The sequence below is a fragment of the Pleurodeles waltl genome, chromosome 1_2 (assembly GCF_031143425.1).
Source record: "Pleurodeles waltl isolate 20211129_DDA chromosome 1_2, aPleWal1.hap1.20221129, whole genome shotgun sequence".
Lineage (NCBI taxonomy): Eukaryota > Metazoa > Chordata > Amphibia > Caudata > Salamandridae > Pleurodeles > Pleurodeles waltl.
Genome location: NC_090437.1, coordinates 547,941,792 through 547,957,895, shown reverse-complemented (window position 1 = coordinate 547,957,895; position 16,104 = coordinate 547,941,792).

Genomic DNA, 16,104 nt, shown 5'->3' with positions numbered 1-16,104 from the left:
TCTGGTAATGGAACACTCCTAAATTCATTTTCCACTACTGTGAGGCCTGCTCCTTTCACAGACTAGCGTTAGTACTGTCCTCATATACTTTTTGAGTGGTAGATTCTGATCTGCGAGGGGTGACCAGGTCATATTTAGTATAACCAGAATTGTAATAGACATGCTTGCTTATTGGTGAGGTTGGATTTAATATTATTATTTTAGAAATGACACTTTTAGAAAGTGAACATTTTTCTGCACTTAAAACCATCTGCGCTTACAGCCTTTTTCCAATCAACGTCTGGTCTGTGCTGGTTGACAGCTCCCTTGTGCATTTCATCCAGACAACCAAAACACAGAACACTTGGGGCCAGATGTAGGAAGGTTACCTTTTGCGAGTTGCAAATTGCGAGTCCCAGCAACTCGCAATTTGCAACTTGCAAAAGGAAATGCAGGAAGGTGTCTCAGACACCTTCCTCGACTCGCTATGGGGTCGCAAAGACCCATCTCATAAATATTTATGAGGTGGGTCGCAGTTTGCGACCCCATAGCGAGTCTAGGCACTCACGGGGATGGTGGCCTGCTGGAGACAGTGGACCACCATGTCCGTGACTTCTTTTCAATAAAGCAGTTTTTTTTTTCTCTTTGCAGCCCGTTTTCCTTAAAGGAAAACGAGCTGCAAATAGAAAAAATACCTAAACCTTTTTGTTTCGTTTTTTTTCAGAGTAGGCAGTGGTCCATAGGGCCACTGCCTGCTCTGAAAAAATATTTGTTTTTGCATTCACAAAGGGGAAGGGGTCCCATGGGGACCCCTTCCCGCTTGCGAATGAGTTACCATCCACTTCAAGTGGATGGTAACTGCGAGATGATTTGCGACCGCTTTCGCGGTCACAAATCAACTCTACATCGTGATGCGGTTGCAAATAGGAAGGGAACACCCCTTCCTATTTGCGAGTCGGAAACACATTTTGGGAGTCGTTACCAACTCGCAAAATATGTTTCTGCATCGTGTGAGGCCTTTTGCGCCTCACAAACGGCGTTTTTTTTTTTAGGTGCAAAAGGCTACCTACATCTGGCCTTGGGTTACATCTCCATTCATCTGCATAGTGAATGGGTCTCCCTGAGCTGGAAGGGTGGAGGGCCTGACACTTACATTTCAAAGGCCAGTGACCTGTCCTCACACAATGGACTGATAACCCCCCATTGGGACCCTGGCAGACAGGACTGGGCTGAAAAGGAAACTTGTGCACTTCAAAACTATCCTTTGAAGTCTGCCCCACTTCCAAAGCATTTTTGGATATACAAACTGGGTCTCTGACCCCACCAACTCAGACACTTCTGGACCTACACCTGAACCCTTTCAGAAGACCTGACTGGCTGCCCAAATGACTCTCTGGACTGTTTTACTGCAAAGGACTGCTGCCCTCTGACTGTACAGGAAGGGCTCTGCCTTCCCCCAAAGTGCTTTCCAAGGTGTTGGAGTGAGCTTGCCTCCTGTTCTGAAGTCTCAGGGGCAGAAAAGACTTCAACGACTAGCTTTTTGCTAGTACCTGACTCCAGTGACTCCGGAACGACTTCAGTGATCCCAGTGACACTGCAGCCTGCTCCCGCTCTGTGGACCTAACTGCATGCAACAACTGCAGTCTGCAACACAAGTCCAATGTTGCTGTGACTTCGCTGACGTCACTCAGGGTCATCACGTAACTGCGAATTTGACACATCACGTCCTGACAGACAGGAACAATAGACCCCGCCAGGTCACAAGGAATCGACGCATCGCAGATGACACCACATAATCTCACTCTGCATCCAGACAAAACTGGCACCTCATCTCTACATGCTTCGCAGAACAGAACCAATGCCTCTTTCCTCATAAGTCGTAAGGGACTGATGCCACACCTACTCCATCAACTCCTCTTTCCTATTCCGTGTGACATTCTTGTTCTTCATTTTGAAAAGCTACTGTACCTGTGGGTCCATGTGGCTCCGTGACTGTGCACAGGTGGTGTCAGATTATAGGGAAAGACTCCTTCAACAACGCTGTGATAGTCCCAGCTAGAGCTATTGTGTTTTCTAAGAGCTTTAGTTGGATTTAATATTTAAACTTTTATAACTTTGCTTGTGTAAATTGGATTTTCATGATTTCAACAATATTTTATTTAGATAAATATTCTCTATTATTTTAAACATGTGTGTTTTTTATGTTATCTCTGTGGTATTGCATAAAGGTCTGCACAAATACTTTACACATTGCCTTCTAAATTAAGCCAGACTGCTCAGTGCCAAGCTACCGGAGGGTGGGCACAGGATAATTTGGATTGTGTTGTGACTTACCCTGACTAGGATTGTGGTCCCTACTTGGACAAAGGTGTATACCTCTGCCAATTAAAGACCCAATTTCTAACAGTGAGTTACTGGTACCACAATGTTGGACCTCCAGAAGCTAAGTCCAATCTCGACACCCAAAAGACAAGGAACAATCACCAGTCAAGGGACTTTAGGATGCCCAAGAACTACCCCCCAGAATTGCTGACCTGCAATCTACCATCCCAGGACTCCCAGACACACAACTCTTGGCTGACTTATCTGCACTGTACCTGGACTCCCTGGCCCCTCCATCAGTTGTGATCTAGGGGTGACCTCTACACTCCAAGGGAACCCACCAGACTTACCTTTAAATCCACTTGTGCAGAACGTTTCCAAGTGGTCCCCTGTTCGGTTGTGCACTAGCTCCAAGACTTTCAGCCACTGCTCCCGCTTGAACAGGGAACTGCCCAAAATTCTCCAGCTTGCCCAGAGGACATCTCAACGACCTCAACCTAAAAATCAAATGTGACACCTTTGAGAGCATTACCTAATTTTATATGCATTTTTTGTAGATTTTTCCATTCATTCCTATTGTGCGTAATTATGCACAAAAAGCATATATTTTCTGAAATTAGAAAAATCATAACAAAAGAAGTACTTACCATATATTGATGATCTTGGTCTTAAAAATGTTATAAGTACTTTTGTAAACTGGTCTTGTGGTAATCTTCCAAGTGTATGTCCACATTTATTGATACTGTGAGTACAACAGATGCTGAGAACTTCTCCAGGATAAGCCTAACTGCTCACCCACACTACCACAAAAACAGACATTAGGTGGTCTGCTTTTTACCTCTTGATACCACACTCGGATTGCTTGGACTCTGCACAGTGGACGTCATTTTCATACACTATACAAAGAGCCAGCCTCCTACAGATCCGTGCTACCACAGGGTCCATGGCTTTCATAGAGGGGAGTCAGAAAGGGCTGGAGCCTGAAAAAATTATGCAGCCAGTTGATAAAATGGGGAAAGGCAGAGGGTATGGGAAACCGTCCGCAGAGTGTACCCCCAGTGAGACGGATGGGGTACCAGCTATGGCTGCCTCTGAGTCCACTGAGGAGGTCATTGCTTCACCTGGTGACCATCCTATACTTGCTGAATGGCATGTAGAAGGAGGCCCCACCAAAGAGAAATTTTGTAGGACACAAAGGGAGTGTCCATCCTTTGAGGACATGAGGCACCAGGCTGAAGCCCAAGCAGCTCTGGGATCTATCACATTTACTGAGACAACAACCTTTTCTACAGTGAGCCCAAAACTTCTGTACATGGGACAACAAGGGCCCTGGAGGTCCCCCAAACCTTCATGGTCTTCCTAATGGTGCTGACTCACAAGATTCCCCTGACAGGACACTTGGGCCAAGACAAGACATTTGCAAGGCTTGCCCCCCACTTCTATTGGCTCAAGATAAGAACTTCCTCAGATACATTCTGTAGGACATGTGTTGCCTGTCAGGCCAGTGAGAAGACTGGGAAGAGGCTGAAGGCCCCCCTTAAACCCTTGCCTGTCATCGATATTAGGGGTAGGTGAATAATTCTACCCTGCCGGCAGAGTTCGTGGAGTTTTGCCCACTCTGTGCTCCACTAGGAGTACCAAAAAACTCATTTTTTCTCTCCTGTTGCTCCCCAACATTAAGTTGGCCAACACGACTGAGTGAAATTGCTATGTTGGCAAGCAGGATTTCTGAACGTGGTTGGTCACAGCAAGTCCCTACCACCCATGTTGAGAAATCTGCCGCTCATGTTGAGGAAGCTGCAGCTCGAGTAGAAAATCAGGAAGTTAGCGCCCTCTGGTGCTTCATATGATTCCTTTTACACCAATTTTACAGCATGGGAGAAACTCCTGGAGCTGGAAAACATCTTGAGCAAAGCAACACAAACTCTGCCATTCACAGAGCTCCACGTAGTATGGTGGAGTTGTTTTGGCACTTTGCAGAGTTCTGCGTAGCAGAACTCCACAAACTTTGACCAGGCCTAGTTGACACACCCTTTCAGTGGGTGGGCATGGACATCATTGGACCTACTGGATCCCAAGACTTCCTCAGGTCACAGGTTTAGCCTGGTCCAGGTGGATTATGCCACTAAGTACCCAGAGGCAATCCCTCTGAGGACCACAACTGTACCTGCAGTGGCAAAGGCCCTGATGGGGATTTTTACCTGAGTGTGTTCCCCCAAAGAAGTTGTGTGTGACAGGACCCCAAACTTCATGTCTGCTTACATGCAGTCGATGTAGAAGAAGAGCGGGGTAACCTACAAGTCCTCCACTCCTTATCATCCACAAAATAGTGTGCTACTGGGAGATTCAACAGGACCTTCAAAGGCATGAACAGAGGCCTTCCAGAAGCCTTGAGGAAAACATTGGATATCTTCTTACCATGTTTGTTGTTTGCCTATAGGGAGGTACCACAGAAGAGAGTGGGTTTTAATCCCTTTTTGCTTCTGTATGGGCACCCTGTCAGAAGTCCTCTGAGTTTTGTCAAGGAAGAATGGGAGCAATCTCACAGGAAGAATCCACAGGATGTACTGAGTTTCATTCTGGCCTTCAGGAGCCAAATGGCTAAGTTGTGAAAGTTGTGGAAGCAAGCTTCTAACAATTTGGAAGCCAACCAGTCTGTAATGAAAGAATGGTATAATCAAAACTCTACCACTGTCGAATTCCAACCTGTGATCCCTACTGGGCTGATGGACTGAGACATATGAGGTGTTTGAGAAGAAGGGTAAGGACACCAACCTGGTGGACCTTAAGACCCCCAGACAACCACACCAGGTACTCCTCACCAATCTTCTTAAATTCCATTTTGAGAGGTCTGAACTCACCATGCTTTTGGTGACAGATGAAGAAAAGTACACAGAGAGTGACCCTCTCCCTGACCTCTTACACTCTATGGAAGGAGTATTCCTTACCCCCACTCTAACTCTTGAGCAACAAAGTGACTGTCTCCAAGTGTTGGGGCAGTTTGCCTCTATTTTCTCCCTTACTCCTGGGATTACCCACCTGTGTAGCCATGATGTAGACACAGGGGACATCTTCCCTGCTAACAGGTTGTCAGATAAGGTGAGGGCAGCATTAAAAGTGGAGCCTCTAAAATGCTGGAGCCCGCCAGTGGCCCTTGGTCCAGTCATACGGTTCTGGTCCCAAAAGCGGCACCACACCTGAACTGAGGTTATGTGTGGAATATAGAGCGATAAATTCAGTGACTAAGACAGATGCTCATCTCATTCGCGGGGCTCATGAACTGATTGACCTCTTAGGGACTGCCCAGTATTTAAGTACTTGGTACTGGCAGATAAGCTTAACAGACAATGCCAAAGAGAGGTCAGCCTTCTCCACTCCAGAGGAACAGTACCAATTTTGTGGAGTGCCCTTTGGACTCAAGAATGCCCCTGCCACCTACCAAATGTTGATGAACTTGGCACTCGCTGGATTGGAAGACTGCTAAGCTGCCTAACTGGATGACATAGCTGTCTTCAGTAGAACCTGGAAGGACCATCTCTTTCACCTCCAGGAAGTGCTTCAGGCTCTACAACAGGCAGGCCTGATTATCAAGGCCAGGAAGTGGCAGATAGGGCAGTTCCCTATGGTGTACTTGGGACACCTGGTGGACAGGGGTAAGGTGCATCCACTCTAGGCCTAGACATAGTCTATCATGGCCTAGGATCCCCCCAAAACACATACTGAGGTCATCACTTGGTACTGCAGGAGCGTTGTCAAGGGTACAGAACCATTTTTGCCCCCCTTACAGAGCCGTCTTTGACGAAGTAGGCCAGAAATGTGATTTGGACAGAGGCATGCCAAAAAGCATTTGAAGCCCTCAATCCAGCCCCTGACTTCTCCAATAAGTTTATCTTTCAGACGGATGTCTAAGTGTAGGGCTTTGGGGCAGTTTTTTTCACAGCTCAATGAAGAAGACCTCGCCCAAAGTGTAGCCTTCATGTCTAGGAGGTTACGACCCCAGGAACAGAGGTAGAGTGCTATAGAAAGAAGCATTTGCTGTGGTTTGGACCCTGAATGAGTTGAGAACATACCTCTTTGGCATGTAATTCCTGATTCAGACTGACCACAGGCTCCTAAGGTGGCTCATGCAAATGAGGGGTGAAAATTCAAAATTGTTGACGTGGTTCACCAGCTACTTCAGGGTGGACCATTGACCAAGGGTCTGTCCAGGTTTATAACCTTTAGTGACGAGAACTTCCCCCGGATGTCAGTAGGTGGCATGGTCTTCCCCTAAACCTTTTGCCTGTTTACCTCACATTTCTGCTGCATCTTTCTGTTGACCTTAGGAGACTGACCACTTTACCACTGCTGACGTGCTAAAATGCATGTGCTTCTTCACTAAGCATGGAAACATTGGTTTTTTCACAATTGGCATATTTAATTTACTTGTACGTTCCTTGTAAAGTGGTAAGCCATATACCCAGGGCCTGTAAATGTAATGCTACTAGTGGACCTACAATACTGGTTGTGCCACTCTCTTTAGTAGCTCTTTAAACATGTCTCAGACCTGCCACTGCAGAGCCTGTGTGTGCATTTTCACTGCCACTTTGACTTGGCAGTTAGAACCCTTTGCCAAGCCATAAACTCCTGTTTGGTTATACATAAGCCATCCCTAAAGTTCTCTCACTGTGCAGGGTGCTATGTAAATGAAAGGCAACACATGTACTTTTAAGATTTACATGTCCTGGTAGCTAAAAGTTCCCAGTCGTGTTTCACTACAGTGAGGCCTACTCCTCTCATAGGTCACTATTTGGACTTCCTTCATATACTTTTAAGATGTAATTCCTAATGAGAATGGAGTAGCTGCATCATTTTTCATATCATTGGAATGTTAATAACAAATCATTTTTAATGGCAAAGCCCGATTTAACATTACTATTTTAGAAATGCCAATTTTAGAAAGTGAGGATTTCTCTGCTTGTATGGTTTTCTGTATCTTGCAGCCTGTCTCCAATACATGTCTGGGGAAGGTGACAGCTACACTTTGTGCATTCCCTCTAGTCAGCCACAAACACAGGCAGGGTGGGATGACAGAGAACTCATCTGTATTAATCTGCATTTTGATAGCTATTCTTGGGCAGGAAAAGGGAGGTGGAGCTGACACTTAAACTTCAATAGGCTGTGTCCTCTGTCCCACACAAAGGGGTGATTACCCCATACATATAGTCTGGAGCAAGGGATGATGAAGAAAAGACCTCTGTGTACTTTAAAGACCCTTCTTTTTAGTCACCCTGACTTCAAAGGTACATCTGGATATAAAAACTAGATCTCTGACCCTACCAAATAAGTAAACTACTGGACCTGGGAAGAACACTGCCATAAGTATGGACGTCTGTGTTCCATGCCAAACTGCTGGACTGCTTTCCAAGAAAGACTGCTCTCTGTCTTGGTGAACCAATCTGCTGCATGCTGATCTGCTGGGGAAGGACTGGGCCCTCTCATCTGACTCAGAGTTACTCCAGGGGCTTGCTGGCTTGCCCCCATTCTCCTCTAGACTCAGGGGCATCAGAGACTGCCTGCAACTCTGCTCCTGCTGCTGGATTGCATCTGTGCATCCTACCCTTGCATCAGGTGCCAATTCAGTCCTGGGGCTTAGAAGTGGGTTTTGCAGATATTTCCCTGCAAGAATTGACGTATCTGAGCCCTTGCACCACTTGGAACCAGTGGAGTTCCCTCCAATTCTGATGCATTGCAGATTCAACAACGATGCAGGAGACAACTACACAGCTCGATGACAATGCATCATATACTTCTTAATGGAGTTTGATGCCAATGCGGGACCCATCTGCAAGATAAGACACTGACACATCTACTCGACTACGTGGATCTAAATCCTAGCATCGCCTTTGCATCGTTCCTCGACATTGACACTTGCACCACCTAAGGTACTTTCTCAGAGGGCTCTGCATGAGTCCTGTAGCCTGTCTGTCCTTCATCACAATCAGCCTGAATTTTGGAATAACCCCAATCTAGCTCAACATCAAGTAACCTTTGAGCACTATTGATTTCTAAGCACTATGTTTTGTTTCTTCCTTAAAAATTCATACTTTGACTTCTAATGATTAGATTCTAGTCATTTTGGTCATGTTTCGCTCAGATATTCTCTATTTTTCTAAACCTGTAAGAAATCTTTTTTGTGGTGTTTTCATTGTGCTATTTTGTGTGTGCGGATTTTGCTCAAATACTTTACACGTTGCCTATTTAGATAAGGCTGCCTGTCCTGTGTCAAGATCCCAGAGAGTGACAACACATTATTTCTAATTGTGTATCTAGCTGGCCCTGACTAGAAGTGGTGATTCCTGCTTGTACCGGGCGCATACTCTGACAACTAGAAATCCCAGGTCTAGCAAACACAATAAAGCAAGCCTCATAAACCACTGCAAATTGTCTTGTCAAACTGCTTAGAAGAGAGAATTATTTTATTCTCTAACTCTTTCAGCTTTGACACTATGAACAAGAATTGTTAGGTGATCTTCACTGTTGTGAGGGTGCTTTCAATTCAGTGAAAAATCAGATTGAATGTTCAGTATTTGCTACTTGTTTAAAAATGTTGAATGATGAAATTCAACAAGAGGAGACTGTAGCAGCCTAGATTGCAAAGGATAGCTCACAAGAAAGCCTAATTTGGTGCTAGGCTGCCTGAAGTGCTGCAGCGCTATAAGAGAGAAGACATGCCCATATCTTAGAAGATATGGCACATTTCTGCTCTCTCACTTTTATGCAATGCAGCACAGAAAGTTGTCTTGCTGCAGTGTGTTGTGTGAAAGGTTAGTACATGTGCTTCAATATTTATAATGAGTTTGCATCACCATTGTACTGTGTGGTAGGGTACATCGGAAATACAAAACCCAAAACAATATTTAGAAAGCTATTATTGACTACCTTGAGTGGCCCAGCATAGCCTGGTAAATTCACAAATCTTCACAAAATGTTGTCAAAAAATGTGCCGTCAGCTGCTGCCTGAAAAGTTTTTTGGTGATCCGTCCAGACTGGCCAAGAAAAAAGGGGTGTCCCAAAACACGTTTTCCCTATTCATTTTTCTATAGGGATATTGAACAGCAATAGCGCAAAAACAGCTGGATGGAATTACAACAGATTTGGCAGGAAGGTAGGTCCCAGACCAGAAAGAGTGCTTTTTTTTGTTTTGGTGTAATAAGTAGTCTTTGAGAAATTAAGGGGAAAACAATTTGTATATTTCGTGACGCAAAGGATTTGCGACCCCCTAATGATCTTGTGCTGAGATCTGATCGGCTGATGTCTCTTCAACAACAGAAGCTGGTGAAGTGTTGTTATCCATCTTGGGACTCGGCTTCGGAAAGTAAAAGAAAACAAAAGGGGCCAATGTACGGACACCCTGACCCCTGAGCTCTGGTGGTGTGGTCACTTTGGTACCCTCCCTGGGCTAAAAAGCATTCATTTTTTTATTTTATTTTACGAGTGGAGACACAGTGGATCTGCAAATTCAATCATACATTTTTAAAAAATGAAGCGCGGTCTCCAGCGCTTTGTTATTGTAATGCCACCGGGTGGTACAAGTCCCGGGGGATTTTTGTAAAAATAAAGTGGGGGGACTTCTGGCCCCCTCCTAATGCCCTGGGGACTACCACCTCCACAGGGCTTATTTATTTGGATTCGGGGGGGTGCTGTGCCCCTCCTCTGTACTGGGGACCACCACCTCCCAAGGGCTTTAATGATATATGGGGGGTGCTGTCTGCCCCCAGCTGCCCTGGGGCCCACCACCCCCCCATGGCAACACTGTAGTTAGAGCTGGGGGCCTGCATGGCCCCCTGCACCCCAGGGATCACCACCTCCTTCAGCAATCTCTTAATTAATCAATCAATCAATTAAGCAATGCGGTGGGGCCTTGTGGCCCCCCAGCTGCCCCAGGGACCACAACCCCATGGGGCAAAACTATATTTTTTTGGAGGGCATGTGGTCCCCCTGCTGCCCTGGACACCACCACCCCGGGGTAAATGCTTACAAAATTAAAGGGAGTCCCTATGGGACCTCTGTACCTCAGGGACCACTACCACCCTGGGACTATTCCCATTGGAAAGAGACTGTGTGGCCCCCCTTGAGGAGCCTCTGATGTGCCCTGGGGACTGCCGCCATCCAGGGTCAGCTCCTGCTATGTCCCAGGGTGCCTACCCCTGTGACATAGCTGTTTGCTGTGGCTTGGCTGTAGTCATGCAGCTGCAGCCACGCCACAGCAAACACTTCAGGTTTTGACAGCTGGACTTTCACTTTAAAAGATTTGCCCCTGCTAGATGGTGGTCCCCAAGGTTGAATGGGGGCTGGGTGTCCCCCATGCTACATTTGTTTAAAACCCCAGGCAGATAGTGGTCCTCGGGGCTGGGGGGATCTCAGCGGTACCCTGCATACAGTCTCACTTTTGTCCCGGGGCTGTAGTGAGGGGGGCCAGGTGGCTGACCGGCATAGAAAATGTGAATGCCCCCAGCAGAAGATCCAGTGAGGGCTTGTAATGAACACTTTAAAAAAAAAATGCCTGAATCCGTGATGTTACTGTGAATTTGCAAGAATATTTTTTTCAAAAAATGTTTTTTAGACCTGGTGGGGTCCCTCTGTGACACCAGCACCAGAGCTAAGGGGTCAGGGTGACTCTACCCTGGCCCCTTGTCTTTTTTTAAAAAACTTTCTTGAGCATCCCAGGATGGCTGCCAGCACTTCCTGGGTTGAAGTGTTGGCAGCCAATCAGAACTCTGCATCTCCATACTTAACCTTTTATTATTTGCTAAGTAATCGAGGAGGATCCACAGCCCTAGATTTACAAATATATTTTCCTTTTAATGTCTCAAAAGCTACTGAACGGATTTAAGTCAAGTAACTGAAATCCCAATCTGTGTACCAAAAGCTACCTGTCTGCCAAATTTGGTGTAATTCCAACCAGCGGTTTGGGCTGTAGTCATGTTCAAAGGTCATATGGGAATCAACATAGGAAACACAGCTTATTTGCCCCCCCCCCCTTTTTCTCAGCCCTGATTGATGGATCACCCCTAAACTTTTAATGCACAACAAGAGTCACTGGGACTCACCTTTTGTGAAAATGTGTATTTCCATCTAGCGTGTGCAGGACCCGCTATAATTTATACAACATTCCTTTGCATTCAACTCCAGAAAGAAGCCCGCACTACAGGAGACTGTTACAAAATGTATTTAACACTCACGTGTATCGACTGCCTCAGTCTTCGTCAGAGCAAACAGTTTTTACGTCAAAATATTTACAGCAAATATTTTGCCACCAGTAGGCATTTATAGTGCTGGTTGCAGTTAGGAACATGTTTACATAGGAAAATATTTTTTTGACTTGCCTATATCTTTGACATCTTTTGATGAATCTTCATGAAAAATCTTCATGAAATCTCGAAACAAAGTGTGACCATGATGCTTGTTGCATATGGAAAGTTTTAGGGTGATCTGTTAATCGTGGGTCAAGAAAAAAGGTGGGGGTCAAGAAAAGTGTCTTTCCCATGTTTATTTCCATGGGAGTTTTGAACACAACTACAGCTCGAACCACGGGAGGATTTACATCAATTTTGGCAGCAAGTTAGATTTTGTGCTTCAGATTGTGCTCTTTGCTATTTGATGTAAATCCATTGACTAGTTTTTGAGATATGAAAGGAAAAAGAAATTTGCATATCTGGGCAGAGCCTAAGCACATATCTCATGGTGAGATTTGATTGGCTGTCAGCACGTCAACTAGAAAAAAAGAAATGCATTGTAGTGAATGGCAGATTTTGAGGGTCACAAAAAGAACATGTAAAGAGTGATAACAAATTTTAGTTAAGATACAAATCATTTGTTGATGATGCCATCCTAACTTTAGGAATTATTGTGTGTTCTAAGGTGATTTTACCTTGCTGGGATTATAAATCATGTTTGAGAGAGAACTGTTTTCTCATGTTTTTCTCATTGAGGTTATGGAAAGGTGCTCTAGGAGCTGAAATGATAGCATATTTTCTTTAAATTCACTGTATGTTTCTCAGCCATATGAGAATGAAGCCTGATATTCTCAGTAAAACATGCTTCCAATAGGAGCAGCCTGTCTGTTGATTCCCCTGTGTTCTACTGCAGCCTCCCAGTGTGTTTGAAAGATCAACTAGAATGCTAACAGTCTTACTTATGACAAAAGAATGGCACATCTTTGTGAGCACGTCTGGACTTATTGGGTCCTTCATAATTAGATGATAAGGGGACACGTTAGAGATTTGGGTCCTTCATAATTAGATGATAAGGGGACACGTTAGAGATTTGATATACCTTTTGACTACGGTTAGAGGAATCTCACCACCATAAGTCAAAACACTATGCATGACAAAGTCACCATCAACACAATGTACTCAACATCATTAACTATTAAAGGCTTAAGTCAGTAAATTTCAATCACCATGACCCATTTGGCCCTGAATAACCACACCTTTTGGTAAAGTTAGAAGGTTTATTTCCCGATATGAACAATGCTAACAATACGTATATTAGTCTCAATACCAATTGATAAACATAAATGAATAACACTGGCTGACAAAATCTTCTAAAGAATCTCAATTTAACTAAAGCATTAATAATTAAGCCTTCAAGAGTTACGGTACCAATCAATATTAACAATAACTGCGCAATAGAAATGACATACATCGGGTCTCAGCAGATGAACAAGATAAATTCTCAATTAGTAACATTCGTCAGCATTTGGATTTCTCACTAACCCTCTAACTAGAATAGCATGTTTGAACTTCATGCAGAAACAATTTTGCCAAAGTTAATTTGGAAAACATCTGACTATGGATCTATCAAAATAGCGATTGGTACCCAGAAAGCAAAGATCAAAAACCTACAACAAGGATAATAACATTTGTTATCCCTCTCCTCAAATGGATTGCGATTCTGTCTGTCAATTGGACATCCGTCTGGTCAGCGTCAACACTGGGGCAATGAAGGGAAACAGTGGGGCGCTAAGTTAGCTGAACCAATTTACAGGCATTTAACTAAGGAACCAGCATTTCGAAATTAGAAGAAATACATGAAACTGCAGTGCTCCACAAACGGACTCTAACAGGAATGGGCAAGATGGGGCTCAAAGGAATTTGGATAAGAGCTCAAAGGAATCTGGAAAGCAAATGACTCACCTGAAAGCGCTAAGGGTAAATTAAACTTGCATAAAGTATGTTCTTACAATGTCATTGGTCAGAGAATCGTACGTTTATAGTCCAATGGAATTCAATATCTCTATCTATAATATAGCTAAACGGTCTTTCACACGTTGATGATTGGCTCCTCTTCTTCTGTTCCCATCATCAGGGTTATCAGGTATCTTCTTAGTTGAAATCAATACTCTAGTCAGTTCATCCATTGTCAAATCCTGGGAACATCGCTATCTCATGCTTCAAGTTAATATTTGCATCTTTTCTAATACAACATAATTCTACACAAAGTTCTCATGAGAAAGTACAAGACATCTGCAAATTGTTTGGTCAGCACAGTGTGAACAGTGTGAACAATATTTGATTAAACATTTCAATTTGACATAAGGCCTTGCATACTAGGCCCAACCTCACCACTTATGACCTACGGTTAAGACATTAATAACATAAATATGTTAATGTGATATTCTAGTGCATTTTTGCTACCTATGCACTATGAATAATAATAATATGCATTTACTAAAAACATTCACATATTTAATGGTGGCCACTCACGTGGGCACATTTTCCAAGTCACACATTAGTTTCTATGTTACCATAATTACATGCAAATTCTTAACCCATAATAAATGAAAATCATTAGTAATTAATTCAGCTCTCACAATCCCTCCTCTGATGACTAAATATGTCATCACACTTTATACCATTTTATACAAAATGTTGGTTTATTTAAATTTGGAATCCCTGTAATTTTTATTCTCTTTCCCTGTTTTGAGTTTCCTCTAAAGTACTTAAATTTCTTCCCTCCTCTGATCATTTTTCAGCTTCTTCATTTTAATGACATGGTATAATTTATAGATTCCCCATGCTCCAGTTAAGCAAATCACAATAACCAATATTATCTGTATTATTTTCAAAATTATACCTTTCCCTATGTTGCCCAGCCAATTTCCCACAGAAGCAAAACCTTTGCCAAACTTTTCCCAAACTGCGGGTTCCTTTAATTCTGTTAAATCAGTGTGTTTGTTAAAGGGTTAATAAGGCTTCTATCTTTCTTAGTACTGTATTGTCCGGAATGAAAGTGCAACAATGTTGCATTTTCATTAACTTCCAAACTCCACCCTCCTTTGCTAAAAGGATGTCTAACGCAAGGTGGTACTGAAGAGTCATAGATCTTACCACAGCAATTTCTGTATCCATTATGATCACAGCTTCTGAAAAACTAGTCAACATGTTATCCACAATAGTAGACAACTTTTGAATTTTCACTGAATTAAAAAAAACTACCACTGAAGGAATCATTGCTCCAAATGTATCTCCAACTACGCCATAAAAAGATTCTCACTTTGGTCTAGCATGATATAACCCTTTCAGGTTCTCAAGTTGATAAATCTTTGGGAAGACTACCCCCAAGTAACATGTGCCATACCATCCTCTTGGAAGATGGTAATATGCATGTGGTCTACAGATGAAATAAACCCCTGGAATGTCTGGGTCTTGTCCATTTAACATAAAAGTCCATTTACTCTGGAAAAGGAACACATGTCTACAGTCACTCGTTCCCACAGTGTATCAGTTCTAGAGTTAGGCCTATACACACAAAACTTACCTACGTGTTGCGCATCTAAAGCTAATTTCCTTTGTGCTTTGAAATCACTAAATGCGTAGTCATTACTAGATCACCTTTTCTCTAACTTCTCCTACAGTGCCTTTCTCCTATCATCAGTCTGATCTAAGAAGCTCTTTTCTACTGGTGTTAGCAAGTAAGTCAAGTTCTTGCAGTGGGCATAAGCCATCCCAGATGTTAATGTAGGCTTAAAGAACCTTCTCACTAGCTCTATATTATTCTCTTTAGCTACTCTACTCCAATACTTAATTATAGGAACAAATGAAAACACTACATCATGATTCAAAAAGAAATATTGAATATACTCCTGGTTATAGAATATTCATTTGTAAAAGACTGCAAGTAATCACATATATTAGTGGCAGTCTAAAATAAATAACTCCTTCTTCTACTGATGAAGGAATTTGCATTCACACATAACACTCTCTCGCATTCATCATCTCAACATATGAATTTAATAAGTGATAGAAGACATTGGAAGAAAGATCTTCTTGTGAATGATCTAAATGTAAATATTTCTCATCCCTATTAAACTTTTCTAATTCTGTAAGTGTAGTGGATGTGATATGTCAGCTACCTCTAGTTGATTTCCTCAGGAGCAGAAGATTGGTCCTCTAGCCCAACCCAGACTACTCGCAACAAAACTTATCTCCGTATTGAGCATGCTGGAAGGGGAAAGGGGAATGCGATTTAGAGAGACTGTCTCAGAGATGATGCATCATCAAGGCGCGGACTGCCACCTCACTGTTGGTTTAGATGGTGAACGTCACCTGAAAGATTATTGTCACAATTGATAAGGACACACTATTATATACCAATTAACTTAACAACTAATCGTTTCAACCCAGCAATACTATAATCACTCACCCTGAGCTCTCTGGGAAATTTGCCTCTCTCTCTGTTTGTCTTACTGTCGTTACTGAAATTTAAATAAGTTTCTTAGAAAATAAACTCTCTCAGTTCAATATAAGAACTGTCCGC